Source organism: Ascaphus truei, chromosome 5 (genome assembly GCF_040206685.1).
Source record: "Ascaphus truei isolate aAscTru1 chromosome 5, aAscTru1.hap1, whole genome shotgun sequence".
NCBI classification, from domain to species: domain Eukaryota; kingdom Metazoa; phylum Chordata; class Amphibia; order Anura; family Ascaphidae; genus Ascaphus; species Ascaphus truei.
In genome coordinates this window covers 145,299,300-145,310,144 of record NC_134487.1, presented here as the reverse complement: position 1 = coordinate 145,310,144, position 10,845 = coordinate 145,299,300, and the positions used below count along the sequence as shown (strand labels likewise).

At 38.0% G+C, this 10,845-nt stretch overlaps 1 long non-coding RNA gene across 2 annotated transcripts in view; it reads right to left on the bottom strand.

Annotated features, from left to right (window-relative positions):
- Positions 1–3,003: 3,003 nt before the first annotated feature.
- The window catches only part of LOC142494475 (uncharacterized), a 44,378-nt gene continuing 36,536 nt past the window's right edge, over positions 3,004–10,845 (bottom strand). The window contains exon 3 of one of the 2 annotated variants that reach the window (XR_012801465.1): positions 3,004–3,112. This is a non-coding gene — a long non-coding RNA (uncharacterized LOC142494475). Of the gene's footprint in view, positions 3,113–3,607; positions 3,707–10,845 lie in introns of those variants that run through there. The other variant, XR_012801466.1, reaches the window with a different exon arrangement.

The following is a 10,845-nucleotide window of genomic DNA, read 5'->3' as shown; positions in this document are numbered from 1 at the left end:
TTGAATCAGCTGGGTCTCAAATCAATTATACCGTAGCTTAACACACATGCGGAGAGCATCACAGCACGATAATACTCTCATATATAAAGGTCTGGCTGTTTGTAACAAACAGGAGATTAATAAATACATGACAAACAAAAAATGAATACATAACAAAACAATATGTTCTACAATCTTAACTTTCACCGAAAAAAATCAACAAGGAAGAAAAATACATAAAACATAAAAGATATATAAAAATAAAGAAGAGCTAAAAATGAATACAAAAATGCACACAAAGCCAGTATCTGCCTATATTATTATATGTACTCTAAAGAAATACATTGTGGAGAAAAATCATTATTAATATACATATATATTTCTGGAAATATGGAAGAGTTATGAAACTTCTACTATATAACTAGCTGATGTCCAATAGTACAGTCAAACAACTAGAAACATATTATATTATACATTTAATTTTGAAAAAGCAGTAAAAAGTATGGATCTAGGAATTGGTGAACTTTTAATCATGTCAGAAATGTTTAAGTTCCCATTCCACGTTGATGCCTTTAGGAGAAAGCGTATCTAACATGGAGATCCAATAGATTTCTCTTTTGTTTAGAAAATTGAGTATATCACCTCCCCTTTTGTGTGGCGATATATGTTCGATGCCAAAGAATTGAAAGTTGTTTATGCCCCCTGATTGACATTCAGAAAAATGTCTAGATAAATGTGATAAATACTTATTTTTTATTAAACGTGCATGTTCAGCAACTCTAGTTTTTAAAGGTCTGATGGGTCCTCCCTGCATACATTTGTCACAACCACACTTATTAACATAGATAACAAAACTTGTGTGGCAGTTAATAAAGGAGGAAATCTTGTACCTAAATTTGGGCTGTATAGTGTTCAATTTCTTAATTGCTTTGGCAAACCGACACCACCCACAATGACCACATTTATGGAACCCAGCCGGTATGCCACGGATATGTTCATTGGGTGAAGATTCAAATAGACTCGAGGATATGGAGGATGCTAGAGTGTTCGCTCTCTTAAAGGCGAACTTAGGACCCTCTTTTGTAATTTGATCGAGATCAGGATCCAACTTCAAAGATTCCCAATGTCTATGGACTATCCTGCTATCTGATTCACTTGACCATTGAATTGGGTAATGAATATAGGACTGTGAACAAATTCCTTTTTCTTGTTTTTTACGATTTACAAGATATTTTCTCAGTAAATTTAGCCTGTTGGAAAGCTGTTTGAATATCATCCCGATTATAACCTCTAAATGTGCATCTCGCACTGAGATCTTTTCAATGTTCTAGAAATTAACCATCATCCGAACAGAGTCTTCTGTCACGAAGAAATTGTCCCTTTTCAATCCTACGTATTAGCGATTTAGGGTGACTACTTTTCACATGGAGGAATGAGTTCCTAGAGTGTGGTTTCTTAATGACATCTGTCTGTATTGAATTGTTCAAGTCCACATAGAATGAAACATCAAGAAAATTAATATGATGTACATCTGTTTCATAAGTACATTTTATATTGACATCCTTTATATTTAAAGTGTCAAAAAAGTATTCAAAGTGCCTGTGTCACCATCCCATATGAAAATTAAATCATCTATGTAGCTTTTATAAAAAAACAATATGATGATGAAAAGTATGTGCTACCATAAATGTGAGTAAGTTCTGGTAAACACATAAAAAGATTTGCGTAAGTGGTGGCAAAGGAGGTCCCCATAGCAGTGCCTTTGTTTTGAAGATAAAACTATAAATCAAATAAAAAATAGTTGTGAGTGAGTAAAAATAATATACAATCCGTGATGAAATTGCTCTGTGAAATTGATAGTGAAGAAGACTGTAAATAATGTTAAATAGCTAAAAGACGATGATTATGTGCAATAATGCTGTACATTGATGTGACGTCCATGGTAACCCAATGATAATTCCTATTCCAGACAACTCCCTCCTTGGCTAACAGAAGATCAGTGGTGTCACGGATTAACAGATGCAGCGGCCGTTATCCGAACATTTCATGGGTTGTATTCCTGGGCATACCCAGGTCATGCTGCGTGATTTATTCAAATTTTACCGCATTAAGACATGAGTTTACTTGTGTTTTTATCGAGTGCAGAAAATGGCATTTTAGTATTGTCTGCAATACCGTCGAGAAACTCAAGTGGGTGATCGCAATCTAATTGCAATTCAACCTGTCTTTTATTGCTGCATAGTACTTCAAGTGTGTGTAATTGTAATTTGAAGATTCACTTTATGATTTCATACTGCATACTGTGCATAGGAAAGAAGTCCTTTCTAAGGCTCCTTAGCCACACACAAAATCCTCAAACTGTAGAAGAATAAAAATATTTGCACAAACAACAAAAAGTATTTTTAACGAATTAAATGTTGTGTTTGCACTTGATAATAAAGGAAAAAGGAATAATATTAAAATAAAACGTCGCTTCTTCTTCTGAATGTAAAATATTTATTCTGCCATGCGTGTATGGCAAATTGGAACCTTGTTGAAACGCATATGCGTGTCATCACACCTGCACATGCGTGTATGTCTAATTGGAACCTTGTTGAAACGCATATGCATGTCATCATATTATCGCGCATGCGTGTATGTCTAATTGGAACCTGATTGAAATGCATATGCGTGTCATCACGTCTTAGCATGCGTGTCATTATGTTCCTAATTAAATTGCTGCACAGTAAGATACAGTGCATTTCCTCACGGAGTCGCTACAGTAGATACTGTATCTGCTAGACAGTAGTACAGTACTGCTGTTAGTGTATCTAGATAGTAAAAACCACTTTTATTTCCTAGATTTATATATTATTTTGTACATCCTGTACTGTACTGTATTCTCTACAGTTTATCAATGACACTTTTTTATATATTGAAATGCCCAAAGAATTTTAGGTATAGTACTACTGACAGTGTATAGACAGTAAAAACATGAACACAGCAAAAAGTATATTTAAAGAATAACATTTTTTATTTGTACAGGATAATAAAGGAAAAAGGAACAATACAAAAATACGTCGCCTCTTCTTCAAAATTTACAATCTTGTCTTTTTCTTCTTCGTAATGACTGCTGCTTCTTCGACATCTGGGTCTGGAAAGACAGAGACAATATTCTATATTATCAATTGTGTCATACATTATGGTTAAAATATGCCTGTATCTTCTATCAAATTTACAGCATGATCTATTGTACGCCAAGAATTGCTGATTCATTATTCTAAGTGTCAGAATTTCAAGTTAATATTTCCACAACAATGTTACATTCTATTGGGAAAAATGTTACTGTGTATTCTCGGCAAAAAGTAGCTACAGATTCAGCAGCCGTTATTGAAACAAATCACGGTGCCGTTTTCGTGTGCGCTTCTGTACTCAACGCGGCATGAACGCCGCCAATCACCCCAGGCACACGTGTTTATCACAGTTGCTTTGTTTGATTGGATTGTGTGCAATTAAATGCAATGAAATGAATGAATTGTAATGTGTACAGTACTGTGCTACTGTGCTACTGTGCTACTGTGCTACTGTGTCAATTTCAGGTGTTTAAAAGTCAGAACACTAAAATGCCATTTTATGCACTCGCCTGCACTCGCGTCTTAAGGCGGTACGGTTGGAAGAAATCTTGTGCCGTTACATGGGTATTCCGAGGTATACAACACGTAAAGTGTTCGAATAATGGCTGCTGCATCTATACAAATAAAAAGTAAGTGATTTTAAGAATAAAAAATTGATAAAATACTAAAAACGCATCACTGGGGGACCCTTTTATACACTATCCCAAATGTGAAATACATTAATCAAATTTCACACCAAAAACACGTGTGTGTGACGTCATAACTGAGTCCACGCCCCTGTGAGCGTGCACCTCTGTTGGAATCTAGGAGTCCCTCCTGGTGACGCCCCTAAGTGACATCACCTCCAATGTATAAAGATAATTCGTATTGACTATTACCTCATATGTTTTTATTCTAGGTGTCATAATGTTACCTCCTATTGTCATGAGATAACATGTACAGGATGTCAGCTAGATAATTTACCATATATTTAACTAATATCTCAAATTGGAGGATATTCCTCAAATGTATATCATAATCTAAATTTTCTTGATTAAAAAATGTAAACTCCAAAGGTTGATTATTGAACTTTGCATGTATAGGGAAAATATGAAAAAATATGAAAAAAGAGAGGGGGAGGGGGAGCGAGGGGAGAAGAGTGGGGAAGGGAAGGGGGGGGGGGGAAGGGAGAGAGGAAGGGGGGGGAGAGGGGAAAAAAAAGAATGGAAGAAAAGGGAGATAGACATAGTAAATCAATTCTGATGTGTGACCATCATATAGGGGTCAATGATAGATTAATTTAAAAAAATTACTTAAATTCCACTCAGTATTCAGACCGCAGGGAGAACGGGTCTTTAACATGTAAGATCCAATTCGCTTCCCTGCGGTCCAATAAATTGTGTTTATCCCCTCCTCATTCATTTAATGATACTTTTTCAATTCGTGGATAGGATATGGTCAGAGATGACCAAGAGAAAGCGTTCCCATAGGTTGCACTCAACTAAATTAATAACTCTGAGTGATAATATATATACACTGATAGTTCAAATATACTAAGCCATATGGGTATAGGAGGTTAAAATACAAAACAAAAAATGATTTATTACTTAGTTGATACTTATTGAATACATAAAACAATGAACAGTGAATTTACAGCTAATCTAAAACCTCTTAAGGGGAGTTGAAAATGGAGTGGATCAGCAAAAAGGTGAAATATAGCAATGTATATGAAAGGGGATGTATACAGCACAGGCACAGCAGTGCCATATATATAAGAGTAAATCTACCTCTAGACCCAAGAGTGTTGGTCTATTATATAAGGTATAGGCGCTGTGGTGACTAAAGTTAGTCACAGTACACAGTACACAATAACACAATAACACTAGCCTCTGTGTCAGAAGCTCACAGTTGAACGTCACTGTGTAATAAAGTGTGTAAATAGCAAGCAGCTAGATATCCCTCATAGGTCAGACTCCTCAAACATGGAGGGATATTACTCTAATGAGTGTGCTGTCTCACAAACGCGCGCTGTATATCACCCATATCCGGATCTTTAGGCTCTGTAAACACCGATGGAGTGTGAGACGGAGGCAGAGGCATCTACGGTGTTTACAGAGCCTAAAGATCCGGATATGGGTGATATACAGCGCGCGTTTGCGAGACAGCACACTCATTAGAGTAATATCCCTCCATGTTTGAGGAGTCTGACCTATGAGGGATATCTAGCTGCTTGCTATTTACACACTTTACTACACAGTGACGTTCAACTGTGAGCTTCTGACACAGAGGCTAGTGTTATTGTGTTATTGTGTACTGTGTACTGTGACTAACTTTAGTCACCACAGCGCCTATACCTTATATAATAGACCAACACTCTTGGGTCTAGAGGTAGATTTACTCTTATATATATGGCACTGCTGTGCCTGTGCTGTATACATCCCCTTTCATATACATTGCTATATTTCACCTTTTTGCTGATCCACTCCGTTTTCAACTCCCCTTAAGAGGTTTTAGATTAGCTGTAAATTCACTGTTCATTGTTTTGTGTATTCAATAAGTATCAACTAAGTAATAAATAATTTTTTGTTTTGTATTTTAACCTCCTATACCCATATGGCTTAGTATATTTGAACTATCAGTGTACATATATTATCACTCAGAGTTATTAATTTAGTTGAGTGCAACCTATGGGAACGCTTTCTCTTGGTCATCTCTGACCATATCCTATCCATTAGTTCACAGTTCCATGCACCGCTTTTTACCTTTTATGGATTATTAAGGTGAGCAGTGTTTTTTCCATTCCCCACTTTTACTTTTTCAATTCCCCTCACTGTCTGATTACCAGCACCCCCCTGTCTACATTCAGTAAAGTGTTTAGACACGGGTTGCGTGCAATCATGTGTTTTGATCAACCTTAAATGTTCCATTATTCTCATTTTGAGGGCCCGGGTCGTTCGACCAACATAATTCAACCCACATCCACATGTAAGTAAGTACACAACATAGTGTGTATTACAATTGATGTAGGATTTTATGGGGAATGTTTTGGTCAAACTTGTGCCCAAAAAACGGGAGAATGGTACCATCACAGAGCAGATCTTGCAACCCCCGCATCGAAAAGAACCCTTAGTAGTAAATGTCATGTTAGTGACTTAGTGACACCTTGAGAAAGTCCTTTACGGACGAAACGCGTAGGTGCGTTCCTCCCATTGTATTTTTATCTACTGACCAAAAAAATAATATTTTATAACTTATCCCCATTTGGAGTTACCCTCATTTTTTGGCGCTACACTAGCTGGAAGCTGCTGGGAATCGCTGCTGTGCTCCTCTTCATCTCTTGCTGCTTGTGACTATCTTCAGAGGACGGCACGCTGAAATTGATCCATTAACCAAGGACACCAGATAGGAAGGTAAAGGGCTGCAGCCCAATATATATTTTTACAATCCATTGCTGGACTTATTTGAGTTGTTCCTCGGTGTTGAATGCACTTTATTAGGAGACCTATTTTGGGGTACCCGAGTGGGCACCACCAGACCTCTAGTCTTTCACCCAGAGATGTTATGTGAATATACTCTATGTCCTGAAGTTGGGATCTACTATTGGAACTAATTGAATATCCTGGACTATTTATGGTGATGCACCAATACACTGTTCTATTCATGTAGTGACTAAGGGGGTTGTGACAATGCTAGGGGAAACTGCTGTTGCTAGGGTATTGGCCCGTCTGTAGACAAAGCGAGGACCCATTTCAACAAACCCTTCCAGACTATGATCCATGCGCAACAAGTCCCAATGCTTCCGTACTATTTGTTGGACTTGATGACTATGTATATTAAATTGTGTAATAAGCATCGGGTTGGTTTCCATGTCCCAAGATGTATTTCCCTTTTCCTGGGTACCCTTATTACATGTGGGTGGTAATTTGAAATTATTTTTCTTCCTTCGTTTTTATTGTTGTTACAATTCTGTGCTTGAAATAAAGATTGTCTATCCAATAAGGATACCTCCTCAAAGGCCTTTTTTAACATTTGCGGCTTGTAACCCCTCTGTAGGAAACGTTGGGTCAACTCCTAAGACCGTAGGACAAAATCGTCCCAAGTGGAACAATTTCTCCTTAGTCTGAGGAATTGACCCTTGGAATTCCCTTAACAACTGAACATTGATGACAGCTGTCTGCTTTAAGTAAAGTGTTTCTAGAATTCTCTTTTCTAAAAACATCCATTTGGATATCTTTATTTATATCAATATACAATAAAAGGTCCAGGTAGTGTATATGGTGATGGTGAATATTATATGTGAATTTTAAGTTGTATATGTTTTGATTAATATAATCAAAAAAAGTCTAAAGTGTTACCAAGTCCCCATCCCAAATCAAAATTAGGTCATCGATAAAGCATTTGAAAAAGTGATGTGTTTTCTAAAAGGGTTCAGACCACCAAAAATAAACAGAGATTCCCCCCACCACCCCATAAACAAATTAGCATAAGAAGGTGCAAAACTGGTTCCGATAGCTGTGCCTTGTAATTGTAAATAAAATTTGTGATCAAATAAAAAATAATTGTGAATGAGAAGAAATCTTATTGCATCCAAAATAAAAGTGGTATTAAATATATTACTACCTGGACCTTGTTTTAAATAGCGAACTGCCATCAAACCATGGTCATGATTGATGATTGAGTACAAGGAGGTCACATCCAGGGTGACCCAGATAGATTGTGACCCCCATTTGAGATCTTTAAGTTGGGTGATGAGATCCCCAGAATCTAAAATAAATGATGGGAGATCTCTCACAGAGGGCTGTAAATATCTGTCAATATATTTTGACAGACCATCTCCCAAAGATCCAATAGACGAAACGATTGGTCTCCCCGGGGTGTCGACCTATGTCTTATGGACTTTGGGAGATGGTAGAAGGCAGGAACCACAGGACATGGATTAACCAAAAATGTAATCTCTTTTTGATTCAGCACATTAGTAATTTTGTCTAACTCGATCAAGTCTAGAAAGGCCTTGAAAAAGGTGTCAGTGGGGTCACCAGGTAGCCCAGAGTAGGTGGTAGCATCCACAAGTTGGCGAAAAGGTAGCTAGCCCTACTTGGGACCACTACTGCCCCCCCCCCCCGTCTGCATTTTTTATCATTATAAATGGATTGTCTTGTAATGTTTTGATAGTTTGTCTCTCACTCACACTGAGGTTATCCCTATGGGGGTATTTAAATGAAAACCCTTCCGCCAACAGTTGCAGATCTCTGATAACTACATTTTTGAAGGTGGACAAAAAATGGCTTGTGGCGTATTGGGGATAGAAGATGGATTTCCCCCTCAGGTCAGATTGCCAGACACTGAAGTCTGAAATTTGTTGTGAACCATCCTCATGTTCAACCAAGAGATCATTAAGATCTTTTAAATCTTGTACATCACATGCCTCCCTGAAGTGGGAAATTCCATCCTCTATCCCCAATGTATTGGGGGTTCCCCCATATGGGTAATTCTTTGTGGAGTGATTTTCTTCATCTTCAGGCATCAAAGGGGTGGGTTCCATGACTTCCTCCCCTCCATCTAATCTCTGTGTTTTTTTATGAAAAAAAAACTTGAGGGTTAATTTGCGCACAAATTTTTGAACGTCAATAGCAGTGTTAAATAAGTCCAAATCCATGGTTGGCGCAAATTTAAGCCCTTTACTTAGTGATATTTCTGAATCCGAAAGTTCTTGTACAGAGATCTTGATGACAGATGAGACATCCCCTAGGGTTGGGTCTTCCTTTACTTGGGAAACCTGTCTCCCTCTTTTCTTCTTTCCTCTCCTGGTTCCTTTTGATATTTTTGGAAGAGGGGGAACTTTTTTTTGCTGTTGTTTCCCGTATTTTTGATTTTTAGAAGAAGAAGAGGTTTTCTGGGAGGATCTATAACCCTCTGTCGTTGTGCTCTGTCTGTAACCTGAAGTTGAAGGTTTGGGCCTGATAACCTGACTGATCCGTCTGAGAAAAAGATACAGAATGAGAGAAGTTCTCTACATCAGAAATATCTGAGTCCCCACTTGGTTGTTCATTACTTCTTGTTTTAAGTATTGACTTACGAGATGTGGATCTGAATTTGTTATCTCTCCCTGAACTTGTTTGAGGGCCTTGACTAGTGCATTCTCTTATAGAGATAACTTGCTGCCAACTATAAACCTGCTTCTTCTCATAGTCAGCACAGTCCCTATCATATTTGTTATGTTTTTTAGCCATAATTTCTTTCTCAATATTTTCAATCGTGGTAGAGAGCATTGTGTCAAAGCTCTTAACCCCCCCCCCCCATTTCCCGAAACTGTTCTAATTGCGTTTGCAGTTCTTTTACTTGTACTTGCAAAGTTTTTCTTTCCTTAACCTTCTGGTCCACAAATAGCACAATTAGCTCCATTAGTTTGTACGAGCAGTTGTCTAATGTAGCGATCCATTGCTGTTCAAAGGTGGGATCCTGGAACCCAAAGGTAGCGACTTTTTTTATTCGAAGTCCTCTGGGGGTTATTTTATTTTGAATATAATTTTCTAATGACACCAGTTCCCACCATGCTCTTGTATTCTGAATAAGTAACTTTTCTAGTCTTTGAAAATACATTTTTAAATCAGAAATGTCTTTAGATTCAGAATCAAAAAGATGTTCAAATACTTGCAAAGCCCTTTTCTTTCTTGATGTCATCAAAGCAATTAAAAGTGAATAAGGCTGGTTCATCCTGCACTATATCTTCTTTATCTGACATAATCCAGATTGTAAGAAAAAATTCAACCGACCGACAATAGTATCCAAAAGAAAAAATATATAGCTAGATAACTTAACACTAACCTGTAACTGGTGGCGGAAGGTAAAAGACAAAAACACCTGTTCCCTTATGAAAATAATAATAAACAGTAATTCCTTTTCCATGAGCTAACCCACAATGGGTAACAAACAATTCAATATAGGAGGGTAATGGGTGCTCCAACAGTCCTGGAATATATTCTTATATTCATCAATATTGAAAAAACAGATGTGACTCTGCTGTGGAGTGGGTAAACTACTGGGTGAGTGAATCCAATCACTAGAAAAATAAATCTCCTGAAGGAAACAGAAAAAATGATGTATAACACACTTCGCTGTACCTCATTGGAAATAACTGTATGATAAAGTCCAGAACTCACCCCAGATTGTAGTGCTGATGATGATCCATAGTAATTAGGAATAAAACTTTCAAAGGTCTTACCCACTCCTAGAGCCCACTGGATTCCTAGGGGCGTGTCCAGCCGCTGTTTAAGTTCCAAACGATCCAAGAAATATGCAAGAAAAGGCACAAAGCAGCGCACTGCCCAGGGACACAGGTGTACAAATAAATTTAATAAATAAAAATAAATTTATTGGCAGTCAGACATGACAAACAAGGAGGTAAACAACCTCCAATGTGTTTCACACAACACAGTGCTTTATCAAGGAGTATGGTACAATACACTGGGTGACCCTTTTATACACCATCCCAAATGGGAAATACATTAATCAAATTTTGCGCCAAAAATGCGTGTGTGTGATGTCATAACTGCGTCCGTGCATGCCCCTGAGAGCATGTACGTCTGTTGGAATCTAGGAGTCCCTCCTGGATGACGCCCATAAGTGACGTCACCACCAATCCGCTCCCCGGCGCTGCTGGCTAGTGAGGGAGACACACCCCCTTCCCTCCTGCAGACGGAGAATCGCCATACACCAAAGGTGCAGGTAAATCCCCATCTGCCGAGATCGGGGCGGTGCTCCACATGATCCAAGA